This window comes from Peromyscus maniculatus, chromosome 5, assembly GCF_049852395.1.
Source record: "Peromyscus maniculatus bairdii isolate BWxNUB_F1_BW_parent chromosome 5, HU_Pman_BW_mat_3.1, whole genome shotgun sequence".
Lineage (NCBI taxonomy): Eukaryota > Metazoa > Chordata > Mammalia > Rodentia > Cricetidae > Peromyscus > Peromyscus maniculatus.
Window position 1 is genome coordinate 83,784,173 of NC_134856.1, and position 16,079 is coordinate 83,800,251.

Genomic DNA, 16,079 nt, shown 5'->3' on the forward strand with positions numbered 1-16,079 from the left:
AATCTGATTATTAATTGCTTTCTCTCCTCTGTGGAATGCAAAGCTTTTGAGAGGGTTTCAGGCATAGCCTTTTAGACCAATGGTCTATTATAAAGCATTAGCTTTATATTTTAATTTGAAACAATTGCAAGAAGCAAAGATATTTGAAGTAGAATCTTGAAAATCATAAATTACACAACATTTTGGAAAGAAAATGGACTTTCATAAAAACTAATTTATGAAACATAAAACAAGCCTCCATAAATAAGTACTAATTAAAACTTGAGGCATGTTTAATAAAAGTCCACTCCATTTATTAGGACTATATTATCTAATATATCTTAACTATGTTTCTCTTTAGCATATAAACACTAGCTAAAACCATTATCAAAGGCATAATTTAATCTATAAGCAAGTTCATCTACAATGTCTACTGTGTTGTAATTATCATGAAGATGCACTAATAAAAATTGCCTCTTTTATAAGCGAAAATAAACTGAATGACCTGCCTGACTTAATATTACAACTGCATTTATTGGGTGGGGATGTGGCTCAATTGGCAGAGTACTTGCTAGCACGTACTGAAGCTTCAGGTTTGAGCCCCAGTACTCTACAAACTGAACATGGTGGTGCATGTCTATAGTCTCAGCATTCCAAGGACTCACATAGTAGAGTCAGAAGGACCAGAAATTCAAGGTCATCCTCTGCTTTATAGCAAGTTCAAGGCTAGCCTGAGGTATGTGAGACCCTGCCTCAAAGTAACTTAATTAAATAATAAATAAGTAAAATATTTATTGAGATGTTTGTGATGGTGGTGACTAATCTAACAACAGTCATATAAACATTGCCATATTTTGTCTGATTGGCTTTGAGTCCTTTCAGAGAGATTCATTTGTATCCCTACATTTGGTCCATCATCAATCTCCTGAAATCCATCAAATATTTCCATTCCTCCGAGTTTTAAGCTCTTGAAAAAAATATAATTATTTAACCCAAAAGTGGGGAAAATACATCCATCTACAAGTACTAAGTAAAATTTGAGGCCCCTTTCATGAAAATATACTTCATTTACTTGCATTATATTGTCTGGCTCAGGCATTATGAGTGCTTATTGCAGAACTATGTAGACCTGAATAACATCCCAGAATCCACATAAAAAGGCAGGTGTGGTCTCTCATGGCATGTGGCCCCAGAATTATTGGGGATGATTACTGGAAGGTCACTGGGCTTGATGATTGTTGGCTTTGCTATGTTTATGCACTATATATGTATTTACTACACATACACACACACACACACACACACACACACACACACACACAGAGAGAGAGAGAGAGAGAGAGAGAGAGAGAGAGAGAGAGAATTAGAAAAGCATTTTCTATAGACTTTATTATTTAATGCCTCATGACTATATTTCTATTTAACATATACTAACCATCCACAGCTATTAACAAAAGCGTAAATAGGATGTCCATAAAATTCTTCAATTTTTGTGCTAGACTGACTCTGCAGGTAAATACTTCTGCTATCATGTTTGGGACTTTATTAAATGTTTTGTTGATTCTCTTGTAAGTTATAATCAGAAGTATTGCCATAGTTTGCCACCTATTTCCCTAGCTTTTAAATTTTTATTTCTGTGGAGTATCTTAGGTATCTAATACCAACTCTCTAATTGGCTTTGACAGTACAATGTAAGGATAATTAATTATTGCTGTTCTCAAACTCTGACCCACATAGGGCCCAGTGAGTGTCCACATGCTGTCTTCACTCCAGTCCTCCAGTTCTGCACTCTTTTTCTATTAGTACTGCATTTGGAGCATTGCATGCTGTGTGAGTCTTGGTAGACTCTAAATGTTTCTTAGTGTGAATCATCTTTAACTTGGAATGTCTAAATGATCAACACATGTGGGAACATAAAATATGGCCAGAAACTACAATACACTACTGCAAGAGTTTCTGAATAAATTATTCTGATTTCAAAAGCAATTTGATGTAAAGCCTATGTCATATTATTTAGAATATCAGGATTGTGGTGTTCAATATATTCTTAGCTTTTCTTTAAGCAATAATAAACTTAACATTAATAATTTGGATGACATTTTCAGAAACTGTCAAGAGACATATTGAATCATTACCCAGAAGTTATAATTGTACTTTAAGAAATTTTAGATGAAGAAATTAAAAGGTTTTTAAATCACACAGCTTTAAAATCTCAATAATTTGCAGTCATATGCTAATCATAAACCCAGTTTTCATTGTGTGGGCATTAATATCTTCCTTTTCCTGTGTCTGTGGGTGAGCTTTAGTATCCATGGATGCTACATTTTTAATGAGCCAAAATTTAAGAAAAGAATAAAAGGGACAAGATAGCAACTGCTCTAGAACAATGCTACAAATATGCCTTGGGGCCAGAGAAAAATATTATAGATGAGATGGCAGGTGAGGATACCAGGCAATGAGACACTAAATGTGAGAGAATGCCATCAATAATAATCTTTCTGGGATGTGTGTGTGTGTGTGTGTGTGTGTGTGTGTGTGTGTGTGTGTGTGTGTGCGTGTGCGCGCAACCATCTACCCTGGTTGATTTGTTCTAAGACAATGTCTCCCATTGTCATAAAGCTTCCCAAGCAGGCAAGCTGGCTAATTAATGAGCTTCAGAGGCCTACTCTGTGAACTGCTCCAGCTCTGCATTTATAAATGTGTACCATCAAGCCTGGATTTTTTTTATTGTATTGCATTGCATTGTATTGTATTGTATTGTATTTGAGACAGAGTCTCATTATGTAGCCCTGGTCTGCTAGGAACTCACACTCTGAGATCCACCTGCCTCCATCTCCTTATTGTTGAGATTAAAAGTGTGTGCCACTGTGACTTATACAGGACCTTGTGGGTTTTTTTTCTGTTTATTTGTTTGGTTTTGCCTTATAACCTGGATTTTGGTAATTGAACTCAGGTCTTTCCTCATTCTTACAAGATTATTTACTTCCCTTGCCTTCAAGGACATTCTTGGCCAAGAATACATATATTTGCTTATGTCAATGTCAAACATACTAGGTAAGCAGATAACACACAGAAAAATACCATTCTGAATAGATTAATAAGAAAATTCATTAACATGCATATTTATGCTTCAATCAAATTAAAGGAAATCATCAGAGGTTTCAAAAAAAATCAAAGCAGGTTAGCAAAATGAGTTGGCTAAAAGGTTTTCATTGCTAAGTTCCAGTTCTTGTTGGTTAGAGTTTGAAAGGCCATGGGAAACAGGTGACAATTGCTTGAGTTTTAATAGAGGTAATGTAAAGGTGAGGACTGGCCATAGAGAGGGAGGATTTTTATGGCTACAGCCTCAATGAACAGACAGACTAGAAAAGCCATTCTTTACAACAGTACATAAAGACAATAGGTAAACTATTATAGGGGAAACCCTATCATGCATCCTGATAAATTTAATCTTCTAAAAATATACTGTGAATTTCATGACCTTTCAGAGATAGGGAGTTCCAAACTGTACTACCTATAAACTACAAGAAGACTCAAGCTGGAAATGAATATTAAGCAACAATCTCAGAACCAGCGGTGGATCAGTCACATAATCCTAGTACTTAGGATTCAGAAGCAGGAGGCTTTCTGTTTGTCTGATAATAGGTTGTGCTACATAGATTATGAATTCAAGTCCAGAGCAGCCTTCACAGTCAGAACTTATATAAAAAGAAAAAAAAAAGAAGGTGATCCCAGTCTGCCTGACAATATCTTAAAATTAGTTGAAAGATGCAATGCTAGCTTTCCATAAGGGTAAAGCATTCAACTCAGTCTAAATATTGTGTAAAACATGATCTCATATATACATGTGTGTAGTATATGTATATATATATATGTGTGTGTGTGTATGTATATATTTATGATTATATATATATATATATATATATATATATATATACAATTATATTCCACAGCATCCAGATAGCATGTCATTCATTATACAATGATGGTATATGAATATGTTAAGTAATATGATAATAAATAGTATTGTGAAAAAAATCTATATACCAAAGATTTAAAATTGACTAAATATACACAGAAGTCAACAATTTGGTGACTAAAATGAAAATCTCCATAGATAGTTAGATAACAAGTTTATTCAAAAATGTAATAAACTAAATAAAGGAAGCAAAGGAACTCTCCGGAATGTACATAGTAAAAGAGAAGAAATGGAATTTCCTGAAAGAACTGGAACCCTTGTATCCACTGCAGCTTCTTGTGGGAACTTTGAACATCTTCACGTGAGCAAATAGCCCATCTTTCAAGTACATTTTTCAGTATAAGAAACTGTCAGTATTAAATTAGTTCTTGAAGTGAGGATTAACCTGGGGACAGAGCTACTTACTGTCATTATTAATTATCATTCCAATTTTAGTACCTGGGAGTCTAGATGGAGATAGGTGAGGTAATAAAGTATATAAGAAAGAAAAGCCCATTTCTTAGGATTTGGAGTCATTATTCAAGCTAGTGGGCTGCAAAGCCTCCTCCTTGATATCTTGGAAGATGTGTTCATGAGTATGCAATTTGCAAATAGCTATGTTAGTCTATCTTAACATAATGCTGCTGTTTTTAAAACCCAAAATGGAACAAATATGTGTGCCCCTATTTATCTTAATGGCAGCGATGCTGATATAGCAAACCCTGTGCTGGTGTGACAATTTCTTTATCTTAAAAGAAGAAAATGAACCCATGAAAAAGAAAGCATTATTCTTTATCTCACTAGCACAAATTATAAATTTCCAAGAGTTCAATTCTCAGAGTGTTCGGGGATAAAAGAGGATATAAGTCATTTGTTATGAAGTTGTTGAAAACACATTCTGCTTTGGCAGTCATTCATTCAGATATGCATTGGTATGTAGCAGTCCTCTACTTTAATGGCTTTTGTTTTGTTTTGTTTTTTTTTTTTTTTTTAGCACAGTAAGCAACTTCCAAAGACACTGAACAGGAAGCAGTACTTTTCCTTAGGTCACTTATGATTGCCACATCAAAATTTAAAATTAAGTATTATCCGATGACATTCTAGTGAAAAGGAAAGTCGCTCTATTGAACTCTTTCAATAGTCTAAGGTTGAGCTACAGCCGTATTATGTTTTTCTGTATTGGACATAAGAAAATAGCTTCTTCTCTTTTTCCCCCTTATCTCTTTTCTCTTTCCTTCCCTTCTACTCCTTTCCCCTCTCTTTCATTCCATCTTTGTTTTTCAAGACAGGGTTTCTCTGTAGCTTTTTAGCCTGTCTTGGACCTCTCTCTGTAGACCAGGCTGTCCTCGAACTCACAGAGATCCTCCTGTCTCTGCCTCCCAAGTGCTGGGATTAAAGACAAGTGCCACCACTGTCCAGCTCATTCCATCTTTTTTGAGATGAGGAAATGTTACTGTGTTTGCCTGGGATAGTTTAGCTCAGGGCTCCTGGTATACATGCCCCAGCTTCCTAAATTCTTGAGAATATGAACATGCATGTACCATCATGTCTGGCTAAACTTTTTGTCTCTAATTAGCCATTCTATTTCATGAATTCAGATAAATGAATTAATGACATGACACTGTACCTTATAAATTGATTATTTTAGCAGCCAAGGCCAGCATTCGGATATTAGCTACCTTACTTTTTTTGGCACCCTCCTATGAATGTGATAGGCTACAGAGGACTTTCTCCTATCCCTCCAAACTGAATTCTCATGCCTTGAAGTCTCCTTTTTCATGATCACGGTCATTTTTTTTCGGGGGGGGGGGGAGAACTTGCATGATACAGACTAAGGAACAAAGAACACATTATAGGCTAGGTAGCATGGTATGCCAAATAGGAAGGAGATAAGGTTTTTTTAGGAAGAGAGATTTCAAATTGGTTATTGCTGAAAAAGTAAATTCTGGCCTTTAATCCACAGCATACCATTAACTGATAGTAAAAATACATGATAAATGCATGTTTCGTAGGATAGAACATTTTGTAAGTTCATTTGGAGTTGGTTTGGTACTCCTAATGTATTTCAAAAGCACTTTGAAAGAAGACATGTGGTGAGTAACTTCATATTCCATAATACATAAACCTGTTGTAATTCATCATTTTTACTTTCTATGAGTTGGGACATCCAGCTTCTCCTGGCCTATTTAGTCTCTAATTACCATTTACACTCACTGACCCATTTCTCAGCCCTCATACTGGTAATGAATTAAACCATTGGTTTCCTGACTCTGGAAATGTGGACAGTACATATGCCAATTTTTATAATAAACTTCATATATATGTATTTTCATGTTAGGATATATAATATATTCTCACAATGATAAACAATCATATACAAACACTCTTAACCCATCAATAAGCATTCCCTTCTACTTATTTACTGGTTCTACTTCTCTATGAAACCCACACTCATACAGTAGAGTATCAGTCTGGAAACTCAGGTGTGATTTCTATGTGACAAGAAGGCTATCTTGAAGAAGCCTTTCTTCTCTGAGTAACTTTTGGCTTGCTTTTAAGTACCTTTAATGGATTGGCTAGAGCCCATTCGTGTTATGGAGGGAAGTCTGTTTTACTTAAAATAATAGGATAAAAATGTCTATTATGTCTGCACAACATCTTCTGAGAAACTTTTAGTGTTTGACTGAGAAACTGAACTTCATAGGCCAGCCAAGCTCACAGAAAATTTACCATCACACAATCCAATTAAAATGATCTGGAACATCTCAGTCAATCCTTCATGGGAGTTTTCTCTTTCGTGTTTCTAATCTCACTTCTGCTGGTTCTTCAGTGAATCTTTTGCTCTATGAATCTTCTCTTTGGCAGGTATTAAACATCTAAGTTTTTAAGCTCAAATACTGTACATTCTTATGTGAAATGGGATTTTAAAAATAGCCTTCTGTTTTTATATCATTATCAAATATATCTCTGTGTTACTTTTTCTGGAGAGATATAAACAGCAATTTATTCACCTTAGATTGGCCACTAATGACATAGCACAATATGATTGTGCTCACCTTAATGAACCAATGAGTTTACTTATAGGAGCACAGGTGGGTAGTTTTAGCAGTGTGGACAATGCTAAACAGGTTCAACACTGAATAGTCCTGCTGCATCATGGACGGTTTCACAGATACTGCGTTGTGAATTCTCATCTTCAGTTAACTTTCATCTTCTATGTATTCTAGCACTACTTGGCATCAGCTTGAGTGGGTGGAGAAGCAATGGCCAAAAGTTCAGCTGAGGGTTTCCTCCCCTCAGCCAGCATGTGTTAACAGTCTTGTTACCAATCTCACAAACCTAGCTACAGTTAGTATCGTTTTGTTTATTTCATTGCCATGACTCCAAAGCCAAGGCTATTTCTACTTCAGTCACTTGGACAACAATAAGATAATAATTTCAGCCCAAAGAAAAAAGTGTCTATAATGCTTTTTCATAATTTTCTCACATTTCTTTTCTGCTTAGGAATAAAAATATAGTTTTGTTCATAAATTATTTATTATTTGTTTTTACTTATTTGAAAGAGTTGTTTCATTTATAATTTTGACCATGAATACCCCATTAAATTGTAAAATTTATTCAAATTCTCAAGTAAAATGCTCTATCTTAAATATGGTCCATAGCTATGGTTAAATATGTGGTATATTTTCTATTTCTTTTCATTTATTTGAAAATTTGATTAAAGGCATAAGAAGAGATAAATGTTAGTTTTGATTTTGTTCAACCTTTAAGTTTTTCTCATCTTCTGGGTATTTTTCACTTGATTGTATTTAAACCCTAGTTAAAAATTTAGACTTTGTAATCTGTTGAGTAATGATATTGAGATACTTATACAGCTATTTGTAGAACAGATGCAAGTTTGTTCCAGTTTTTTGTCATCATAGTTTGTCTGAATCTTCTGTCTTACTTCAGCTTAGAAGAGACATAGGAGAGTTATTCCAGCTTCTCTTGTGTATTACCAGGGACCACCCAGTCTCCCAGGATTAAGTAGGTCTACATTGTATCAGATTTTCCTTGTATGAAATACTCCTGGTATTTGTTCATTGCAGAAACCACACTTGTATGTAGCTGCTAATGGTATGAGGATCTCATTTTGGACTCCCTCTGCTCCTGGGTCTTGTGATCTCTTTTTGAAGAATTTAGATGAGACATATGGAGAGCAGTGGAGAAGACAGACAGAATTTATTGGAGAGTGGAGTACATCTCAAGAGGACAGAGTGGACAATAGCCAAAGGGACCATTGCATTCATCCACATTTTAGGCAGGATTTATGCTATTTTAAAGTCTCTAGATCAAACAGCTTGCCTGGGGGACTTTGTCCTGTCTAGGTGGCTGACAGGCCTGTTTTTCTTTATCAGCAAGCTTCCAGCTAAATGTAATCTTGTAAGGTTTAGGGTTCCTCAAACTAGGTTTAGATAGTTTTCTCTTAATAACTTCTGACAGCTCAGGCTGTCTTTTCTCTTCCCAAGGTAAAGACATAGTGCCCATTTTGACCAGCAATTAGTGTCCAAAGTTTTAAGCTTTAATTTTATAAGTTGCTTATTATTAGGGAGGGGCTCAGTCAAATGCCCACTAACACTTCTAATATGTTATGATCTATCTAATACCAATTATTTACATGTTTTAGTTATCTTGTGTTTTTGTACATATAGAATCACTTATTTCTTTGATTTGGCAATAATTTTATTGACTTATTTATATTACATTTGTTATTTTTCAATGCATTGTGCCATATGCACAGGAAGTATTTCATCATGATTCATCAATATGACAGCAATCTGTACCAGTAAAATTTTATAATCTGTGAACTGACCAATATAAACTACTTTACTGCAAATTCACACATATTGGTCTTTATGTATGCTGATTACTACATGTATTTTCCAAGAATATATCTTCAGCAAATGAATTGTAATTGTCAATTATAGCAAAAATTTCCCCAACCGTAATTTAAAAAATGAGGCAAGAAGGGGAGAAGAATGGGGAAGAGAGGAAAAGGAGGAAGAAAGGAGGGTGCAAAAGAGAGGGACTGAGAGAGGAAGAGGGAGAGAGTGAGAAATTGAAGCATGTAGCAATTTTAAACAGCCATCCAGCTTGTTAAAATGGGATCATACCATCACTATTAATTTTCCAGACTTGTAGCTTTTATTGTTGTTGCCCTCATTAAATAGCATATAATTGACTGTTCCTTTGGTATTTGGCATTGTTCTAGGTGTTTTAGTATTTAACTAAGGAATTAATGAACAGTAGAAGCAAATCTGTGCATGAGGTTTTTAGCTCTCTAAGAAATAGCCAAAATATACCCAGGGCAGCTTTTGGAATTCAGATAGCCCAATACAATATAAAATACTGTTAGTCCCATCACCTCTGGGTAATTATTTCAGCCCTCCAATGGGCATTCTGCAATGTCAGGTTGATCGTTTTTTGAATAATTAATTCAGCAAATGCTTAGTGAGTACCTATTTTGTGATAAACTGTCAGATGGAAAGGGAAATTATCCCATATCCATATCTCTGATATTTATCTCTTTGCAATCACTCCTAAAATTATGCCTGGTTTGTGTTAAGTGCTCAGTAGATGCTTGTTGATATCAATGAGTGACTCAGATGAATAAAAATTTTATGCCTTAAGAGGAGATGTGGGATACATTTATTATATGTAGTTTTATTCTCACATATTATGGTCTCCACTCATGTGGTTGCTGTGCATCCATCCAATGAGACAAATTAAGTTATTGTGGATTGTCCATGTGGCAAGTTGGGGAGGAAAGGGTTCATTTGGTTCACTCATCCCTAACACAATCTTTGAGGGAAGGCAGGAACTCAAGCATGAACTTGAAGGCAAGAACTCAAGCAAAGACTACAAATGAATGCTACTTACTGACTTACTTCCCATGGCTTGCTCAGTCTGCTCTCGTATACATAAAACCCAGAATTACTAGATCAAATATGGCATCTCTCCCAGTGGGCTGGGCCTTTCATATCAACGATTAATCAAGAAAATGCCGCCACAGACATCCCTGTAGGCTTGATAGCTGCATATTCTCAACTGAGGTTCCCTTCTTCCAGATGACCCTAGTTTGTTGTGTAATCAAAAGTGGAAAGAAGGGAAAGAGTAAAAGGAGGAAGGAAGGAAGGAAGGAAGGAAGGAAGGAAGGAAGGAAGGAAGGAAGGAAGGAAGGAGACATAGAGCACACTTACAAGCTAGTCAGCCTTGGTGCCTCATTACTGAGAAATAAAAAGAGAGCTGACCTTGAGAAGACCTTCAGATGGTCCAGATCTCAAGATTTCCATTGATGATGGTCATTGTTGATTTCAGCTGGTGAAGATAGATTAGATACACGAGACATTCTAGCTAAAGTCCTCTGACTCTTCTTCCCACATGTCATCACTCCTTCCCTCTTTGAAGTGATGTTTTCCTCCAGAGGCTGGATAAAACTATCCCATTCTTCATGAAGGCCACCCTCCTAATTTCCTGGACAAGCATTCCTCACTCTATTCTCATTACCACTGTGGCTACAATAAGCATTTATTGTATTAACAGGATTTTAACTAAGAAATTGCTTAAATTACACATTCTTGCTTAAATATAAAATTCTTCCAAACATAAATTTCCGAACAGCTTTTCTATTTTCTTTGAACCAGTTGCCATTTCTGACTAACCGTGAGCTCTTGTAACCTATTAAGTAGTAACACATTTGTCCTATTTTTTTTCTAACTTTGTAGCTCATCGTTATGATCTCTAGGTTTTCCCTGATAAAGTGGAACCAAAATTTCTCTTCAACTAGTCTTATAGAGTTATAATTCCATTTATGAACCTCAACTCATATATAACTTTAAGTTAAAAATCACTTTTCTTAAAAGTTACTCTCATCCATAAAAGACAAGGCACAGACACAACTTTAATGACAGTGCTTCCATAGCTCATGCCTTATGCCAAGTTCTAAGCATTTTCAACAAATTTGATTGTTAAAAGCAGAAGGTTTTATTGGTATTAATCATAAATTCATATAATTCAATGTACTAAATTTAGTTTTTATAATATATTATATAATTATAATATATATCATATTTTGCCTTTCCAAGATAGAACAGGATCCTATAAAATTTTAAAATTAATTTCTTTCAATTTATTCATCTTTGTAAAGTGGATTATGACAAGTAATCACCTGTATACAATGTGTGATAGTCAGATTTGGACACTGGACATCTCTATGTCTTTCATAATGAATCAGTTTTATGTGTTGAACATTTCATACTCTGTCTAACTCTTTAGAAACAGACCACAGAGTGTTTTGTCTCACAGTAGCAATTTAGGAGTTCTATTTTTGTACTGATATTTTTCCCATCCCACTTCCTTTCTATATTCTGATGTTTCTAGTGAGTCAATATGCCACTCCAGTCTTCTACAGGGTTGACTCACTGGTTCCTACTAGTGAGAACTCAGTCTTTTTTGGATCTAGCTTGTCTTACTTAACAATGAAACAGTCTCAGGTTCCATCTATTTTGCTGAAAAATGATAAGTTCTCATTCTGTCTATGGCTAAATAGTATTCCACTGTGTAAATTCATCCCATTTTCTTTATCCTCACCACATCTTTGAGAAAATTTCTGTTAGTATCTTCATTTTTTAGACACCCCCCCCTCTCTCTCACACACACACCACAAAGTTCAAGTTTCCAGTCTAAGCTTGTGGTGAGCTAGACAATAACCAGGTACTGGAATAAGACACTGTGGCAATGAACAGTCTTTTTAAATGCTTAATGGGATAGAGGTCAAGTGGTTGTTTCCCTGAAGTCATGGGAAACTGTCCACTTTTTATCTTATCATCACCTAGGTAGGAATCCTGAGAGATCATCCCATTCTGCTCCAGAATTCAGGGAATGTGGAAAGAGCTTGAAAAATTCTATATCCAGAGGACAAGCTTATTCCATAGGGGAATAGATAAGGTTCAGAACAACAGTAATGGATAAATAACACAGTGTTCAAAGGTTTCCAGGCTACATCTGCCTGTGTCTAAATGATGTATCAGTCCTTCTCTCCTTGAAGAATTTACAGTGAAGGTATGGGTGACACCAGGAGGCCAGGGGTCTCTTTGTGTTTGTTCTATGTGAGTTGGTGAATGGAACAGATTTTTTAATTATCATTTGTTTGGTCAGAAAGATGAATAATCATAGAATACTAATGCTTGAGAGTGACCTCAGCCTCCAGCTGCAGGGTTCCATCATGAAGACTCTGTGTCTGGAGGGATCATGCATCTTTTTATGTCCATTTGGGTTTTTATTTTCACATAACAGCATGTGGTAGACATTGTCTCTGGGCTTCACTGTTTCAAATACTATGCAGCATGCAGATTAAATACAAAGATTCTTTCCTTTTCTTGCCCTGCTGAAAATGACCAGACGATACACTTAGTATATCTGATGACTTTATTCAAATATCGATAAACACTGAAAGCTAATGGGGCTGGGGAGTGCAAATCTTAGTGTTTAGGTGGAATGAATACAGTGGGATTTGGGGGAAATGAATGCAAGGAGGTTGGGTTCAGTGTGACTGATGTTTTTTCTTACCTCAGACAAAATTCCTACATTTTATATTTACCTGATGAGATAATGCACATTTGAGGATAAAAATGTCCTATACCATATGTAAAAGACACACTGTCTTTTAGAAACCTCAAGCTACACAGGTTTGCCTGTCAAATTAGTGACTTATGTCATCTAATTGGCCCCCACAAAGAATGCTTTCTCTTATTTCCCTTACTCTGGCTTGAGAACATGTGTCCTAGACACATGTGTCTTAAACTTTTCTTTGCCTTAGCAATTTTTGAGTCTGGGTTTTCTGCTTGGCTGGTGCACGGTCCTCTGTTTCTTATCAACTTGGCAGCTGGGCCCCAGTTGCCTTCCTCTTAAAGCAAAAACTAGAGCTGCTTGCTCTGCCCTCCTCCCTCTTCTCCTGGAAGCCAATCTGCCAAAGCTGATCAAGAATCTCAAGCAGTGACATCAGGGGCTTACATGTGTAATCACAGATAAAGCAAAGCCATAGGAAGGAAAGGGATTTTCTGCAGAGCAAGCAACAACAACAAAATTTTTAAAGTTGATGGAAAGTCTCCACAGTGCCAAAGCTAGATGAGGTGGTAGTCAGAAGGGGATTGCAGAAGACATTGCCTGTATCTACAACTTCATCTACCCATAAAACGGCAAGGACAGCTCAACAATGAAAGTTTACAGTGTTTACCTGGTCTGAGTGAATAGACAGTGATTCTCAGAGAGGTGGAAAACCTCCTCAGAAAACATTTTCCTTTCAATTCACAGGGTAGTGAAGAATATATAGCCCTATTTATATATTATGTTCATTAGAAATAAACTTATTTGCAGATTCATGCAGCTGTTTGCACCAGCATCCGTTCCCATGTGCATGATGCAGAAGCAGTTTTCTGGGTCTTCAGTACCAGTGATATTTGGACAGTTATCTGAGACCATATTCCATGGTCCATAAGGTTAAATCGACTTGCCCACAGTCATATGATGAGATGTCAGAACTGGCAAGAATTTCTGCGTTTCATGATTTCAGCCTTTTGAGATGGGGGATGTAAAGATCCAAAGTAAGGGTTCAACTGTTGCAAATGGAGATTGCCATCTACTCAGTGATTGGTGTGGACCACGTGGCATCTATTGCTGTTTGACAAAGTTCCAGCATTTCAACTGTGTGGGTCACAATTCTCCAGCACCCTTTTACTTTTATTTTTAATGATTTGCACTATGTGTTACAAGAGTTCCCTTATGCCTTTTCCATTGGGAAATTTTGTGTGGGCTTTGAAGGATGAAAACACATAAAATAGCAGTCTCTATAAACAAAATAATTCTTTGGAAAAAATCCCCACCACTGTGAACCATAAAATGTGAAGACTCTGTACACAGGAATCTGCATTGTGCCCTCCTGATTACACCAAGAACGGGAAATTTAGAGATTTACTTGGACATACGTGACCCCAAAAATGAAAAGCATAGAATCCAGATCCAGAGCCTGAGGCCATTAAGGGCAAGAGTTTAGTTAATAAGTAATAGAGGAATCAGGATAATACAGTATAATGGAAAAAGTGTAAGACACCAGAATTTTCCCTTTTGGGAGGATATGAGGGGAACAGGCCCGTACAACAAGACTAAGACACAAAGGAATGCAATTAGGAAACAGCTCAGTGCTTACTATGCTATATGGCACAAATATTGCATCATGCCCCACGAGGAATCAAAATTGCTCTTAAATTGTAGTGGATGTCTGGTGCCCAGAGGAAGTCCTTTTCCTAAGGCCAGGAAAGTCCCTGCTTGCTAAAGGGAGTCACTCTCCTTATATCTAGCAGGAGGAACTTGTGGCTCTTCCTGTGGTTCTTAAATTGATGTAAGTGGGTACCTTGTGGAGCTACTGAACCTTAGAGAACAATAGGCATTTAGATACTTGCTGAACTTACTGCTTTTGTCTCAGGAAAAATGCTGTGATTAAGTTGACGGCCACTTTCGTCCCTGAATCATTGAGCCTGCTTACCATCTTGTTTGTGGCTAAATTATTGTAAAATTATATAGAATAAAGGCTGTAGCCATTTTTTTCAATAAATGTGAAGCCAATCCCAATTCACCCTTAGATCCTGTCAATCTCATCCTTCCCCTCTCTGACTTCACACCTCCTCTTTGGGACCTGAATCCCATTGGAGCTGGACTCCAGCAAGTGATACATATATCTGTAAGATTTCTATTACACATTTTTTTGCATGAGTACTATTTACATGTTTGCGTATGCATGTGGGGGTGAATGCAAGTGTGTAGGCATGAATGTGAAGACCAGATGTCAATGCTGGATGTCTTCCTAAATCTCTACCAAGCACAGTTTTTGAGACAGGATCTCTCACTGAACCTGAGCTCGTGAATTAGTCTAGGTGTGCATGCCAGCAATCTTCAGCGATCCATCTCTTTCTACTCCCTTCGTACTTGCATTGCAGACTCATGCTGCTGTGCTCAGAGTTTCGATGTGGAGGACTGGGACCTAAACTCAGATCCAAATGCTTAGGTAAGAATCACTTTACTCGTTGAGCCGTTGTTTATCTCAGCCTTATTCTACACCTCTTTAAATGCAGGTTATGGAGATTTTTTTTCCCAGTAACCGCTTTAAACTTCTTGATATACCATAATTCCTAGAACTTACCTTTTGGGATGTTTTGGTGATTTTTGATCCCTTCAGATATGGTTGGAAATGTCTTAAATTCCTTTAAGTTGGTGACAAAACTCTAGATACTGACATTTATAACACTGCCCAGTGCACGTCACATGTACATGTGGTGGAGACATGCAGTGTTCACCGATTCAATTGCAAATTCCATAAATAGGTATATGCTGAAAAGTTGATTTTCTCAGTGGGATCTCTATATCACATGAAATATGTAGTCTGATTGGCCAGAGAGTGGTACTTGCAAAATAATCCATGGCATTGTGAGCCAGGGTTGGAATCGACGTGGTCTTTTATATTTCCAATGTGTCTCACAATCATGCATTATTTAGATTCAGGTAGAGATTGGAAGCCATATTCCATGCTGAGCACTGTTGGGAAGCATACATAGTAATCATAATATATACCAGATTTAAGGGAGGTCTTGCTTCCCAGCTCTCTATAGGTGTCTGATTCTATCATAGTCTCTATCCATTTCAGACCTGGACCATGATTCATTTATTAATTTCCAAATACCAACTAAACTGTAACACTTACCATCATTCTGGATGGAAAGAATTGCATGGTAGAAATGAAACAAATAGGTCAAAGGTAAGGTCTTAAATCTATTCATAGATGAGACTTGAAGTACCTTCTAGGTGAAATGGACAGGTAATACATATTGCAGCACATGAATGAGATAATTTTGGATAGTTATCATTTCCCATTACTATTGTGTGCATAGATGTGTATATTTCTGTGCAAGTGTGTGAATTCAGATACATGGCATGTGCATGGAGACCAGAGGTAAATGTCAGGTTTTATCCTCAGAATACCATCTAACTCCTTTGAGACAGGGTCTATTATTGGCCTGGAGCCCACTAATTAGACTAAGATAGCTGGCCAGTG